Source organism: Rhinopithecus roxellana, chromosome 6 (genome assembly GCF_007565055.1).
Source record: "Rhinopithecus roxellana isolate Shanxi Qingling chromosome 6, ASM756505v1, whole genome shotgun sequence".
Lineage (NCBI taxonomy): Eukaryota > Metazoa > Chordata > Mammalia > Primates > Cercopithecidae > Rhinopithecus > Rhinopithecus roxellana.
In genome coordinates, this window is record NC_044554.1 from 100012238 (window position 1) to 100027779 (window position 15542).

General features: G+C 46.4%; 2 pseudogenes; both read left to right on the forward strand.

Annotated features, from left to right (window-relative positions):
• The first annotated feature begins 2769 nt into the window (after window positions 1-2769).
• Window positions 2770-4387, forward strand: LOC104677906 (annotated as a pseudogene).
• Window positions 4388-9122: 4735 nt separating this feature from the next.
• Window positions 9123-15012, forward strand: LOC104682475 (annotated as a pseudogene).
• Window positions 15013-15542: the final 530 nt, after the last annotated feature.

Consider the following 15542-nt stretch of genomic DNA (forward strand, 5'->3'; position numbering starts at 1 on the left):
CCCATGCATGGTCTGCGGAAGCCTCATGGCCTTTAAGGTAATTTGCGTGATTTTGGGATTCTGAAAGATTTTGAAGTCAGGACAGATTGAGATTCTGGCACCGCTCTGCCACTCACCAATCACTTATTAGGCTGGTCACCTCCTCTAGCCTGGCCCTTCTATCTGCACAGCCTTTGCCCCTGGGCAGTGAGCAGTGGGTCTCCTTCCCAGTGGTGGCTCCCGCAGGTAATCCCAGCACTTTGGGAGGCCAAGGCAGATGGATCACCTGAAGTCAGGAGTTCGAGACCAGCCTGATCAATATGGTGAAACGCCGGCTTTACTAAAATACAAAAATTAGCCAGGCATGGTGGCATGTGCATATAGTCCCAGCTACTTGGGATGCTGAGGCAGGAGAATCACTTGAACCCGGGAGGCAGAGGTTGCAGTGAGCCGAGATCGTGCCACTGCACTCAAAAAAAAAAAAAAAAAAAAAAAAAATCACCTAGAAGGGTTTTAAAACACCCATGTCAGGGGCCCACTAACTAAACAGAATCTCTGGAGTTGGGGCCAGGCCAGTGCCAGCCCACTCTAATGAGTGATGCTAACATGAGCCAGGGCTGAGAAGCATTAGCCATTTTCAGAAAGTCATGGGTATATGTGCATATTTTTACTTAGAAATCACTGGATGATGAGGAAGAAACACTATTAGCCAAAAACAAATGTTCTCTCCAGAAAGATACACTTTGTGACTTTTTTTTTTCTTTTGAGACAGAGTCTCACTCTGTCGCCCAGACTGGAGAGCAGTGGCACCATCTTACTGAAACCTCTGTCTCCCGGGCTCAAGCAATCCTCCCACCTCAGCCTCTAAAGCAGCTGGGACTACAGGCACACACCACCACACCCAGCTAATTTTTTTACTTTTTGTAGAGACAGGGCTTCACCATGTTGTCCAGGCTGGTCTCAAACTCCCAGGCTCAGGCAATTTGCTGGCCTCAGCCTCCCAAAGTGCTGAGATTACAGGCGTAAGCCACTACACCTGGCCTTACCTTGTGGCTTTTCAAAATCAGGTCATGGCCAAAAATCAGTTTTAAAACTAAAGAGTTTGGAGTTTCCTTGGTTACCTCCAATCTCATCTCACTTCTAACTGATGGCAGGAACGGGGGGTCTGCCCTGACCCAGGGTCCTCCCATTCAGGACCCTCTTGGATCTGTCTCCTGAAGTCTTGGCCTAGCCTTCTCCTGAAGATTTTGATGACACAATCATTGGTTTCCCTGCAGCAGTCAGATGTGGCTTCCCTTTTACAGGACAGTCAGGTAGGATGCTCACCTGGTGTCCCGGCCGCTATGGGCAGTCAGCAGGGAGGGCTTCCAGGTGGCCCAGGGCTTATCACAGCTTCACTCCTCAGACCATCAGCAAATGCCTGAGATGACACATTTCATTGGCATTTCTTCTCTCTTAAATCTTCCATAGCACTTCCCAGTTTACAAAGCACCTCCTCCGCAGGCTTTCTCCAGCTACACAACTTTAGATCAAGTCACAGGAATCTGAAGCACACCACAGATGCTGCCAGCAAGGGCATCTGGAAGGCCTGGGGTCCACGGTGGCTCAGGAAGTTAACTGCGTTCTGATACCCACTAGCCTGCTCACCTGGGCCTTCCTAGCTCACGCTTCTCACCTGTGAACAATGACAGTGGGAGCAGTTCCTTACAGGACTCTAATGAGAGCTGTTGGAGAGATAAATCCCTAGCAAGGCAGAGGTCTCTCCACAGAACCGAAAAGGAAGGAGGCAGTTTTGTTAATGACTAAGCACATCTAACTACAGCGTGTTGCAGCCCACCTGTGAAGAGAGCACACACAGAAATCCCAGCAACTTTTTTTTTTTTTTTTTTGGATGGAGTCTCCCTCTGTGGCCCAGGCTGGAGTGCAGTGGTGCGATCTCGGCTCACTGCAAGCTCCGCCTCCCGGGTTCCCACCATACTGCCTCAGCCTCCCTAGTAGCTGGGACTACAGCCACCCGCCATCACGCCCGGCTAATTTTTTGTTTTGTATTTTTAGTAGAGATGGGGTTTCACCATGTTAGCCAGGATGGTCTCAATCTCCTAACCTTTGGGAGGCCCACCTTGGCCTCCCAAAGTGCTGGGATTACAGGCGTGAGCCACCGCGCCTGGCCGACTCGCGTATATTTAACCACCATATTCATAAGCTGTCAGGATTCATGGCCCCTTGTCTTCCCATAAGAAGCTCAACAGTGCCCTTTACTGCATGTTTTATAAAGTTCATCCTAAACTCACTCGGGAATCCAGGCGACCTTTTGCTTTAGTCGATTGCCTTTATCCAGGGAATAATAAAACTTCAATTACCGTCCCTGCTAGCAGATGGTTCCAGCTGCAACCATCAGGTTCTTAGGTTAAAGCCCACAGGTATAGGGAGTGTGTGGTGCTGCCTTCTCAGATGCTTATATTTCAAAAAGGGATGCATCCCTGACATTTGCATAACATTTTTGGGTTGTAAAATTAGTAGGTGGCTTATCTTTACCAAGATTTATCTACATATGGAAAGATGAGAAAAGATTCGTAGTCACTGGGTCAAAAATGCTCTAGGAACATGGGGAAAACGTCTCCCTCTTCACAACAAGAATAATTCATTTGTTAAATGTACCCTTACAATATTAAATAATACGTGTGAAGTGCCTGGCCCATAGAAAGAGCTCAGTAACAACAGAAATGCTGAGAAGGCCTATGCTGACTTTCCTCCCATTCATGCTCATTAGAGGAGATTTTGTGGGTGGTGATGAGAAGCACAGCTGACGGCATAGGCAGGAGTTCCCCTGGGTCCTTGGGGGTCTTGGCTGGGACCCTGGCACAGAAACACAAAGCTTTTCTGACTTTTAAAAGTTTTTGCCCTGGTGTGGCAACTGGTGAGTCTCTGACAAGAAAGGAAATGACCCTTGTGGGAAAGCGGGAGATGAACCCACATTCCCCACAAGGCACGCAACCTGTGGATGCCTGGACACAGAACCTATGGCTGCATCGCTTCCTGCACACACCTGCATCTGGCACAGAAGCTGAGGCTGGGAGAGCTAAGCCTGTAAGGGATGGCACATCCGGGGCTGGGTCCCTCTGTTTCCTGTCCTTCCAGACATCAGACCCCTGGGGAAGGGGAGGCTGGGAACTGGCTTTGACTGACACCATTTTCCTCCTGTCATTGAATCCTCCCGCAGACTCTGAGAGGTAAAAATCATCTCAGTATGGAGAAGATGAAGGATGACCATTGAAGAAATAGTCACAATCCCAGGACGAGGGAGGAACACACTGTACCCGTGGGCTTCCCTGGAAACGGGCCAGGGGGCCTGGGATAAAGATATTAAAATTCCTTCAGACTTTTCTGTGAGGCTGGTGCAAAACCTTGTGCACCAACTTAATAGAAATTTTGCTGAACTCCTCAGTGTAGTAAATGCCCATTTTGGACATGCAGAGCGGGTTCCACCTTCAGATGCATAGATGATAATGTTGGGGGTCTATTTTCAAAACAATGTTTTCATTTTTTGCCTGAATATACTGAACGGTGTCTGTTACTCTGCATGGCTCCCCAGGCCCTCAGGGGATGACTCCTGCGCCAGTGCCCTGGCTTCTGCCTCGCTCCCATGAGCAGCCAGGTGGGGTGACTTTCTGGTCAGGTGGTCGAGGGCAGAGGTGCTGCGATCCCGTCATTACCTGGCAGAACCACAGGCCAGGAGGCAGGCCGGTGGCCCAACACAGGCTTTGTCAGGGTGCAGGGACAGGGATATTGGACATTAAGTTATTTTTACAGCAGCACAGTTTTCTCACAGGCACACTTTAGACACCACCTTCCCATTTGCTGGATGGAGGAAGGGGACTGATGCTCACTGAACAGAGGGCACCTGCAGGGCCTCAGCAGGCACAGAGAGGGACTGCCTGGAGCCTGGATGGGGCTCATCCCTCTCTCTACCCAGTCCCTGAGCCAGCTGCAGGCTGGGCAATGCTCCCTGGGGTCAGTCTCTGTGGTAACAGGAAAGGGCTTCATAGCTTTCACCTCCTTTCCTGCCATCTCCTGGGTTCACAGTGAGAGCTCAGCCCAGACCCTGGCAGGTCTCGATTCTGGGGACGTATCATCCGTGCCATTATTATGGTTTGTCGCTAGGTGGGAGGATGAGAGGGTTGTGCTGAGCACAGGCGCAGCTGTCTTTCCTCCAGCTGCATCAGGGAAGCAGGGTACGGGGTCACAGAGGACTTGGGCTGAGCCAGGCCCTCCTCTCTCCTCTTTGCCAGCAGAGGGGCTGGTCATTCTTGTTGAAGCATCGGTTTCCCTGTGCCAAGTACAAAAGAGTGCCCCCACAAGGCTACCATGGGGGTACTGGTCCCTCGTGTGCCAAGTGCCAGGCCTGTGAACCTGCATGCTGGTGATGCTGAGTGAGCATGGGTGCTCTGCCCCCTTCCAGACAAGTCCCCAAGCGCCTGGGGCCTGGGAGCAGCACACCCTGCCTGCAGCAGCACCGGGGCTGCCACAATGGTGAGGCCAAGGCGAGGCCAGGTGGGCAGCCTATGAGGAGAGGGGTGCACCTGCCCTGCCTCAGCTGGGGTGTGTCACTATAGAATGAGACCACCGCTTCTGCTCTTTCCCAGCTTTTCCCCGTCTCCCCTTTTCCCTAGTTTATAAGACAGGAGAAGGGGGAGAAAGCAAAAAGTTGGAAAGAAACAGAAGTAAGATAAATAGCTAGACGACCTTGGCACCACCACCTGGCCCTGGTGGTTAAAATAATAATAATATTAACCCCTGACCAAAACTACTAGTGTTATCTGTAAATTCCAGATATTGTATGAGAAAGCACTGCAAAACTTTTTGTACTGTTAGCTGATGCATGTAGCCCCTCGTCACGTTTTCCACGCATGCTTGATTTATCATGACCCAAAAAGGCCACTTATTTCTTCTTCAGGGAGCTCGGTTCTTAAGACGCGAGTCTGCCGATGCTCCCGGCCGAATAAAAAACCTCTTCCTTCTTTAATCCGGTGTCTGAGGAGTTTTGTCTGCGGCTCGTCCTGCTACACTGTCATCTAAAGGAAGAGATGATGATACTACTTCCACTACCGGAGAAGGTACACACCCCCCTGTGTTATTGTTCCTCATAACTTGTGGGAGAGAGCATGATATTACTTCTAATATGACAGTGGCTTGACACCCAGTCTGTGATATTGCTCCTAATTTCCTGTAGGTAAAGTATGATGTTCCTGCCAAGAGAGTAGTGGGTGTACAGCCACCCTGTGATATGTCTCCAAATATTCAGGGAAACACAGGAGGACATTACCCCAAATCTCCCAAAAAGTGTACACCCATTGTGTGGTATGGTTCCTAATATCCGGAGGTGCGATAGGAGAAGGATGGTATTCTTCTCCTATCGCAGGCTGTGTACACAAAAACTGTGAAATTGTTCCTAATATCCTGAACAAAGGAGATTGTTAGTAATGGACACACATTGCAGGGGGAGTAATGATTACGATCCACATCGTAATGGTGAGTAATAGCAACCCCCTCTCTCCCCCTCGCTGTTACGATCCTCATCGCAGGGGGTGAGGAACCCCCCATGATATGGGGAGTAATAGCATTCCCCTCTCTCCCCCTGGCCTTATATAAGGAGGCTGGCCTTATATAAGTGCCCCCCAATGCCATCGTAGACTTTAATGTATTCACTTAAAGTTTTTCCTCATTTAGATCTGCCAATCCCTTAACAGGTCTAATTGCTGCCTGACATTCTGTATTAACATTTTCATGAGCAAGCAGCTGAACAATCACTTTCTTGGCATGAGAATTGGAAATAGCCTTTTGAGCCGCATCCAGCAAAGGAGTGATAGAATCTGGAAAAGGCTCCCTTGGACCCTGTTGAACTGTGTTAAAAGAAGGATAAGCAGAACTAGCATCGTGAATTTTTTCCCAGGCTCTTAGGCATGTAGTTCTGAGCTGATCAACAGCCTTATCACCCATTACCATCTGTTGATTTAGAGTACTCCATGCCTGTCCGACTCCAAGCAATTGATCAGATGTGATATTAACGGGACCTTGGTCTTGAGCATTTCTGCATGCCTGATTTGTTGCTTCATCTGTCCACCAGGTTTTCAACTGGAGAAATTCAGAGGGGGACAGGGTGGATCGGGCTAATGCCTCCCAATCCATACGTATTCAACGTCTGTTATAAGCCACACATTGTAACAAGGAATGAACGTAAGTAGAATGTGGCCCATATTGTCCAATTGTTTGCTTTAAGTCTTTTAATATTTTAAAAGGAAATGGCTCCCAGCATGCTTGAACAAGTTCTCTAGCCTCCTCAGCTGGTGAAATAACGACCAGAAACTGCCAAGCATTCAAATTCCCCATTTCTTGTGCCTGGCAAATGGATGCCTGGATTGTCCTTGTGCCATAATTTGTATTTGGACCGGCTCACAGCACTCCTCTACATAGTTAGCAGGTGGGCAAGCCTGGATCATTCCCTTATGGTAATTGGCTGTTGGACAAGCCTGAAGCTTCCCTTCGCCATAGTTACTGGCGGGGCCTGCAACAATGGGAGCCGCAAGGCGCATCTCAGGCTCCCCTTCCAAAAATTCCTGAGGCTGGCCTGGGGGTGGCCATTCCAGACCTTCCCCTAAAGGCGCAGTAGGTGGCACAGTTTCTTTTCTACGTTTTTGGAGATTAGCATACATACATACCTTCTCATTTCTCGCCCTTTTTAAAACTAGACTGTCATGGTTCACTTTGCTGATAATTAGACTCCTGATTATTCAACTTTCCTATGTCATCCTGAAACTCCTCCTTCTCGTCCTCAGTGTGGAAGGGCTCCAGTGCTCCAGTGCCGACCACACAGACCAAGCAGAGACAGGAATATCGTGGCCCTCTTGTTATGATCGTTTTAAGTCTGATCCGACCTTGTCCCAATCTTTTACATTCGTGGTTCCATATTCCGGGAACCAAGGAGAATACTTGTCTACCAGATGGAACAAAGATGTGAGATTTTGGGTCCTCACAATTACCCCTCCGCGGCGCAGTAACTGCCGCACAAGGCTTAAGTAATTAGCGAACTCACTCTCAGCTCGACCCACATTTTCCCGGTTTCCCTGGAATTCTCCGAGCGCCCTGCTTACCCTAGAGCTTGAAGTGAAAACCTACTTGGGAGTCCTTTGTCGGTCGTCCTCGGCTTTCCACGCTCTGGTGTTCCTTCACTGGATTATTTGTAGAGATTAGGGGCACCCCGGCCTTGGGCACCAGAGACCAGCCTGGGCAACCGAGGGAGACCCCCGTTTCTACCAAAAAAATAAAGTAGTAATAATAATAATAACAATAATAATAATTAGCCAGGTGTGGTGTCACGCGCCTGTAATCCCAGCTACTCCATGAGAAGTCAGACAAAACCTGACACCAGAGACTGATTTTCTTCTAAAATGCTTCCTCCAAAAGATTTTTAAAACAAAAGGGGGAAATTGGAAAGGAAAATATTTTGTGTCCCCCAAATCACTAAGATAAAGGGAAAAGTCAATCTGGGAACTGCTTAGGGCCAATATGTCTCCCATTCTATTCAAAGTCATCTGCTGCTCACTGAGAAGAATGCATATCTTATTGCCCCCTTTGGAAAGGCTCATCAGAAACTAAGAAGAATGCAACCGTTCGTCTCTCACCTACCTGTGACTTGGAAGCCCCCTCCTGGCTTTGAGTTGACCCACTTTTGCTTCTGGTTGTACCGGATCAAACCAGTGTTCATCTTACATATGTTGATTGATGTCTCCTGTCTCCCTAAAATGTGTAAAACTGTCAGATACAGTCAGTTTCTCTTCCAAGGTTTGGCATGTTAACGTTCTTGTGTTTTGTTGTCGAACCCAACTTTCTTGTTCTCCATGCCTCCTTGCCCTTAGTTACTGTAAACAACCTTCCCGTCAGTTCTAATCAATCACTCACATCTGTTCCCTTGGTTAAGTGCTCTGCACCCATTTCTCCCTTCGAAACCACACGTCCCACCGTTGTAACTCACGACTCCCTTCCCCCTTCCTTATCTGGGAAAGTATTCACAAATAGCCAACGGGGTCAGTGTAGATCTCGAGGTCTGGCCCCAGCCCATGCCAGAGGTAGGGATTGCGTTAGGAATAAAAACCCCGGCTTTCCTTTGTTTAGTGCTCTTGCGATTGTGATTGATGCGAGCTGCACGCTTCCGCAGAGGTAAATTGGGTTGCTGATAAAACTTTTACTTGAGTGCTGGTTTCACTTTGGGGCACCGAGCATTTATCTCCAACAAAACCAAGCTGTGCTCTGACCACCTGGGGCAGCTGTCATCAGGACATCCTGAGGCTGTGTCATGCATAAGCATCTTGAACCCTGGCAAAATAAACTTTCTAAATACTCTTATCCCCAAATGCTCAGGGAGACTGATTTGAATAATCATAAAACTCCGAGGTTGCACTCCAGCCTGGGCGACAGAGCAAGACTCTGTTTCAGAAAAATAAATAAAATAAAATAAATAAAATAAAATAAAAAGATAAAATAAAATCTCCGGTCTCCCGCACAGCCGTCTCTGCGTGAATTACTCCTTCCCTATTGCTATTCCCCCCTCTTGAGAAACCGGCTCTGTCTAGGTAGCGGGCAAGGTGAACCCACTGAGCAGTTACAGAATTGTCATTATATTGCTTGCAATTTTATATCTATATTATGCACAGATAGCTATAACCTTGTATACAAGGTTAAATGCGAATGTCCTCCTTCCGTGGTCAGATCCCAGGGCAGGAAGGACGCACCCCCTATAAACCGCTAGGCCAAAACGGTCATTCTGGCCTCATCCAGCCTCACGTGAGATCGCAATCTCCTGTCACTCTGGGCCTGAGGGGGCGGGGCCTGAAGCCCCATACAATCAGGGACGCTGGAGTGGGGACCCTTCAATCAGGCGCGCCGCGGGAAAGGAGAGGGCGGCTTCCAGGATCTGGCTGGCGGGCGCTTTGTCTCGCCTTCGCCAGGGTGGGCTCTTTCTGTTAGTCTCCGCTGCTACTTCTTGGCTCTGGGAGGCCCAGGTGGCTCTGCAGCAGCCTCTGCCACCGTGTGACCTGCGGGTATTGGGACATCCCTAGCTGACGCCAGGACACCCGGGAAGCCGAGGAATGGTGAGTGGACTGCGCCTGGCTTCCCGAAGTGGGGAAGAGGGCTGGTTGAAACCTGCTGGAAGCAGCCATCAGCTGCGGAACCTGCGGACCGAGTCGCCGCGGCGTAGCCGGGCCTCAGTCCCCTTCTGTGCAGGGCCGGGCGGCGCGGGCAGCGGGACCCCTGCGTCCTGTCTGTACCTGTGGGCGCCGGCCGGAGCCCTCTCCGGAACCCCGCGCCTCCCCCACCCAGGTAGTGCGGTGACCACGGGAGGGTGATCCGGGAGAGCCCCGACTCGGTGTGCGGGGTTCCAGCGTGGGAGGAGCTGTGGTTCATGGAGCTTCCAGTCCCACCTTTCTCCCCCTAAAATTAATCTGAGGCTGTGTTAAAACGTTAAACGGTGTGTTTGAGCAAACGGCGATTCATAAACCGGGTACTGCAGTCATGGTTTGTGGTTTGGGGTCCACAGGAGGGGCGTAAATGAGAGGCTTTGATAAGGTGAATGAGGAAGCAAACCATACATATATGTATACACATATATACACATATATACATCTATATACATATATACACATATATACATACATATACATACACACACACACACGTATATGTATTTTTTCTTTTTTTTTTTTTGAGACGAAGTTTCGCCCTGTCACCAGGTTGGAGTGCAATGGTGCAGTCTCAGCTCACTGCACCCTCTGACTCCCGGGTTCAAGCAATTCTCCTGCCTCAGCCTCCCAAGTAGCTGGGCTTATAGACGCCCACCACCACGTCCAGCTAATTTTTGTGTGTTTAGTAGAGACAGGGTTTCCTCTTGTTGGCTAGGTTGGTTTTGAACTCCTGACCTTAATTGATTGCCCTCCTCGGCCTCCTAAAGCGCCGGGATTACAGGCGTGAGCCACCTTGGCCAAAATATTTTTCTGTTTCCAAACATTTTACATGAGAGGAAAGCGGAGAATAAATCATCTGACACTCTACTGTAAAAAAAATCTTTGTGCCTCTCTTCTTTTCATCTTTCCTAAGTGTACATATTACCAAAATGTCTTTAGGTTGAGGTCCCCCCGTGAAAACTTTCCAGAGTGTTGTGTCCTCAGCCACCCTCCTGTCTTTCCCTAGTCCTGGCATTTTAGAACCGTCTAAGGATGACCCAGGATACCCACAGTGGCCATGTCTATTGGAGGGTCTAGTGAGTATCAGCCCCGGGGTCATCTCATCCCCAAGGACAGCCTGGGTAGGAGGTAGAGTCTCTCAGGGGAGCAGCTGGATGCTCTTGGCCTTAGAGGAATCTCCTGGTACAGTTTCATCTACAATGATGACCCCTTAGGGTCATTAAAATTTTAGGCCATTAAAATGAATGGACAATACAATGTAATGCCATGAAAGTTAGGTCATTAAAATTATTCCTCCAGCCGGAGTTGTCATTCCTCGGAGACACATTGATGGTCTGCCAATGGGATGCTGATATTGAGAGGAAAAGGCAGAAATGGTTTCTGTTCTCTAGATTGTCTCAGACTTGTGAAGACAGAAAAACTGTCCCAAAGGACAAGGAAAACCCACCCCAGAGAGGATGTGCAAGAACCTCAATATTGAAATGCACTTAAGGCACACGGGAGGACAAAGAGCAGTGCCAGTGCCTCCTAGGTGGTCACTGAGTACTTTACCGAACAGGATGGGTGTCCCGAGGGATAGAATGGCCTGCCGTGACACTTAGAAAGGTCTGTGTTGGAGTCTGCACTGCCTCTCCCTGAGTTTGTTACCTTGAAAAGGCTTGTCCGCTTATTTGAGTTTCAGGTTTTCACTGACTGTAAGATATACTTTGTCAGTACAGCTTGAAAGATAAAAATACTATTTCCAAAGAGGCAAGGTAAAATGATGTATTTTATTTGTTAAAAATTCGTATTTATTTCTTCCCCAGAGTGAGTGTAGTAAGTTTTAAAGGTCTGTTCTTTTTAAGGGTAATTTCGACTTAGCTTTGTAAATGCTACTGGTGAAATAAAATTGTGATAGATAAATTGATCATTTACAAAGATTCACCAAAATGTCAGTCCCCCTCTTGTTGCTTGGTGAAGAATTTATGACAGTGGACACATGTGTATCCTCTTATCTGGATATCTGAGTGTTTTTTTGTTGTTGTTTTTTGCTTTTTGGAGACACTGTCTTGCTCTGTAGCCCAGGTGGAGTGCAGTGGCGCCGTCTCTGCTTACTGCAACCTCCGCCTCCTGGGTTCAAGTGATTCTCGTGTGTCAGCCTCCCGAGTAACTGGGATTATAGGCACCCACCACCACACCCAGCTAATTTTCGTATTTTTAGTAAACACGGAGTTTTAGGCCTGGCACAGTGGCTCATGCCTGTAATCCCAGCCCTTTGGGAGGCCAAGGTGGTCGGATCACGAGGTCAGGAGTTCCAGAGCAGCCTGGCCAACGTGATGAAACCCTGTCTCTACTAAAAATACAAAAAAATTAGCTGAGCCTGGTGGCAGGCACCTGTAATCCCAGCTACTCAGGAGGCTGAGGCAAGAAAATTGCTTGAGCCCAGGAGGTTGAGGTTGCAGTGAGCCAAAATCTTGCCACTGCACCCCAGCCCAAGGGACAATGCGAGACTCCATCTCAAAAAACAAACAAAGAAACAAACAACAAAAAGCCGGGAGGGTTTTGCCATGTTGGGTAAGCTGGTCTCAACCTCCTGACCTCAGGTGATCGCCCGCCTCTGCCTACCAATGTGCTGGGATTACAGGCCTGAGCCACCATGCCCAGCCCACTCTATTTTCTTTTTATTCCCTAAATTTTAATATGTTTGAGTTTGTCTGTTCCTTTATCACTTTTTTCTTACATAAAAAAAATTCTGCCTAATCCTTCGTAAAAAAAAATCTTCCTGTGACTTCTGAAAGTGTTCTGGTTTCATCTTTCATATTTGAATATATAATAAGTTGATTATTGTTCATGGAATAGAAAAGAATGCAATGCATTTTCCCAAGTAGATGCCAGCCTGGTTTGCCTCATGTTTTAAAGTGCGTGTGATTTCTTTTTCTATTCAACAGTGCCTACTGTATCATTCCTCAACTTTCCATATAAATGCTGGGTCATTAAGACTTTTTTTCCCCTTGGTCTGCTTGCTCATCTCTCTGTTAATACTGTGCTGTCCTGAATATTTTTGTTTGAAAATCTTAGAAGTATGTTAGACAAGCCATCACTCTTTTTTTAGATGACTAAAAATCATTAGAGAGTTGTCATTTTTACTACGTATGAAAGAGTAGTTTTCTTGCCTAAAACCACCTGATTTGGGAATTTATGTATTTTCATGGGAATAGCATCTGGAAGTGGTGACATTAATGTCATTTTAAAAAACATGTGTCCTATTTCCTCTTATTCTTTTCTGTCTTGACATTGTGCAATAGAAATTTGAGAAATTGTTGTATTAGTATTGTTAAATATCAATTATTATTTTATTTGCTACTCAATTAAATTTAATAAGCCTATTCTCTCTTGGTGTAATCACATGGAATGGGCTCACCTCCCCTGTTAACAAGTGACAGCACATGTAAAATATTGTCTACCAGGGAAACTCATTGAACACTTAGTGTTCAGGCTGTGTTTTTGTGTCTGATTCCCTAAGCACCACTGCAGTGACACAAAATAATAGACCTTCAGCAGAAGAAGTTTTGGCAAATATACTGCATAAGCCATTTAGATGCAGTGAGTCATTCTTATTACTTGGGTTGGTGGAATCCCTTTCAAAATGTAAGTTACTAATACAAACAAAGATGGAAATTTGCGAGCAGGCGTTTTTAAGAATAAGTAGTCTCAGCACTGATAATATTAACTCACTTATGCACATCAGGTAGGACTTTAGTATGACAGATACTAGAAATGTACAAAGTGAAGTTAAAAGCTAACTCCTGGCAGCACATCTTACTCCCTGTATTCTCTAATGAGATGGGTGTTTCTAGTTTGCTGTTGCCTTTTTGAATAGTTCAATTATAGCATTAGTACTGCTGTGTGGGAGGGAGTATGTGTGAACAGAGTAAGAGTTGTGACAATCAAGTCATAGAATAAATGCTTGGAAATTTTAGAATCATGTAAACAGCTTATGAATTGAGTATAGATTCCCAGTGCTCTCAGTCACACTCATCCTTCTATCCACATGTGTGGAATGTTCTAGGACTCCGTGGCTTTTGAGGATGTGGCTGTGAACTTTACCCAGCAGGAATGGGCTTTGCTAGATTCTTCTCAGAAGACTCTCTACAGAGAAGTGATGTAGGAAACCTGCAGGAACCTGGCTTCTGTAGGTAAGAATGACAACACATTTCACTTAATTACAGAAGTATTTCCCTATCTTCAGTGCTATTTGTGATTTGGAATGGGGCAAGGGAATGATTTGATGAATAAATCAGGCATGGGCACTGTATACAATGAGCATGAAATGCAGTAATGTTTCTATAGTTTGAAATAATTCATGATAATCTTGTGGGTCTGCATTTTAGGAAACAAACAGAAAGACCAGAATATTGAAGATCACTTTGAAAAACCTGGGAAAGATACAAGGTAATTTGCTCTGAGAATAGGAAATAAAGTCCTCTGAAGGAATCTTAGCATGTCATAAACTTAAAAACAAGCAATCAAAGCAAATAAGAGTCACTTGAAATTCATTTCTTTTTAGAAAAATTTCACCCAAAATGTAACGTACTTCAGTGTAGCAGTCAGTGTTTGGAAAACAGTTTACTTGAAAATACTACTACAAAATTGCGTATACGGATGTTACTATTTTGGTCATAGCCATGCAGGTGGTAGCTGTGTTTTCAGTAGTAGCCCATTTACTTTCAAATAATTCAGTCATGGCACAAAAACAACAAAAAAACACAAAAACCCATTTTCCCTGGCATTGGTAGCAGTGTAAGTCAAAGATCTATGAATAAGTAGAAAGTTATTAAACCAGCCAATAATACTGTGCTTGTCATTTTTTTTTTTTACAGAAATCATATGGTACAGAGACTGTGTGAAAGCAAAGAAAGTAGTCAGTATGGACAAGTTGTCAGCCACATTCCAAATCTTGATCTGAATGAGAACATTTCTACTGGATTAAAACAATGTGAATGCAGTAGTTGTGGGAAAGTCTTTGTACGTCATTCCCTCCTTAATAGGCACATCCTAGTTCACTCAGGATACAGACCATATGGAGAGAAGCAATATAAATGTGAACAGCGTGGGAAACGTTTCCTTTCTGTTCCAGGTGTTAGAAGACACATGATAATGCACAGTGGAAATCCAGCTTATAAATGTACAATATGTGGGAAAGCTTTTCATTTTCTCAATTCAGTTGAAAGACATCAGAGAACTCACACAGGAGAAAAACGCTATAAATGAAAACAATGTGGTAAAGTATTCACTGTTTCCGGTTCTTGTCTAATACATGAACGAACTCACACTGGAGAGAAACCCTATGAATGTGAGGAATGTGGGAAAACACTCAGATTTTCTTGTTCTTTTAAGATGCATGAAAGGACTCACACTGGAGAAAGATGTACCAAATGTGATAAAACCTTCAGCTGTTCCACTTCCCTTCATGACCATGGAAGCATTCATACTAGGAGAGAGACCCTATGAATGTAAACAATGTGGCAAAGCCTTTAGTGGTTTGAGTTCCCTTTGTAACCATAGAAATACTCATACTGGAGAGAAAGCCTATGAATGTAAACAATGTGACTAAGCCTTCAGTCGCCTCAGTTCCCTTCACCTCCACGAAAGAATTCATACTGGAGAAAAACCCTATGAATGTAAGAGATGCGGTAAAGCCTACACTCCTTCCAGTCACCTTACTCGCCACGAAAGAAGTCATGATATAGAGTCTGGGTGTAGTGACTCAGCCTACAATCCCAGCACTTTGGGAGGCCAAGGTGTGTGAATTGCTTGAGCCCAGGAGTTCATAACCAGCCTGGATTAAAACAATGTGAAACACCTGGGCATCATGGTGAAACCCTGTCTCTACAAAAAATAAAATAATGCCGGGCATGGTGGCTCACACCAGCTACTCTGGAGGCTGAGTCAGGAGAATGGCGTGAACCTGGGAGGCGGAGCTTGCAGTGAGCCGAGATCGCACCACTGAGCTCCAGCTTGGGTGACAGAGGCAGACTCCATCTCAAAACAAAAACAAAGAAAATAATTAGGTAGGCATGGTGGCACATTTCAGTTGTCTTAGTTCTTTTTCAAGGACATAAAAAGCCACGGAGGGTTGGGGGGGAAGTCCTTGTGCATGCGGATCACGAGGTCAGGAGATGGAGACCATCCTGGCCAACATGGTGAAACCTCATCTCTACTAAAAATACAAAAAATAGCTGGGTGTGGCAGCATATGCTTGTAATCCCAGCTACTCAGGAGGCTGAGGCAGGAGAATCACTTGAACCCAGGAGGCGGAGGTTGCAGGGAGCTGAGATTGTGCTACTG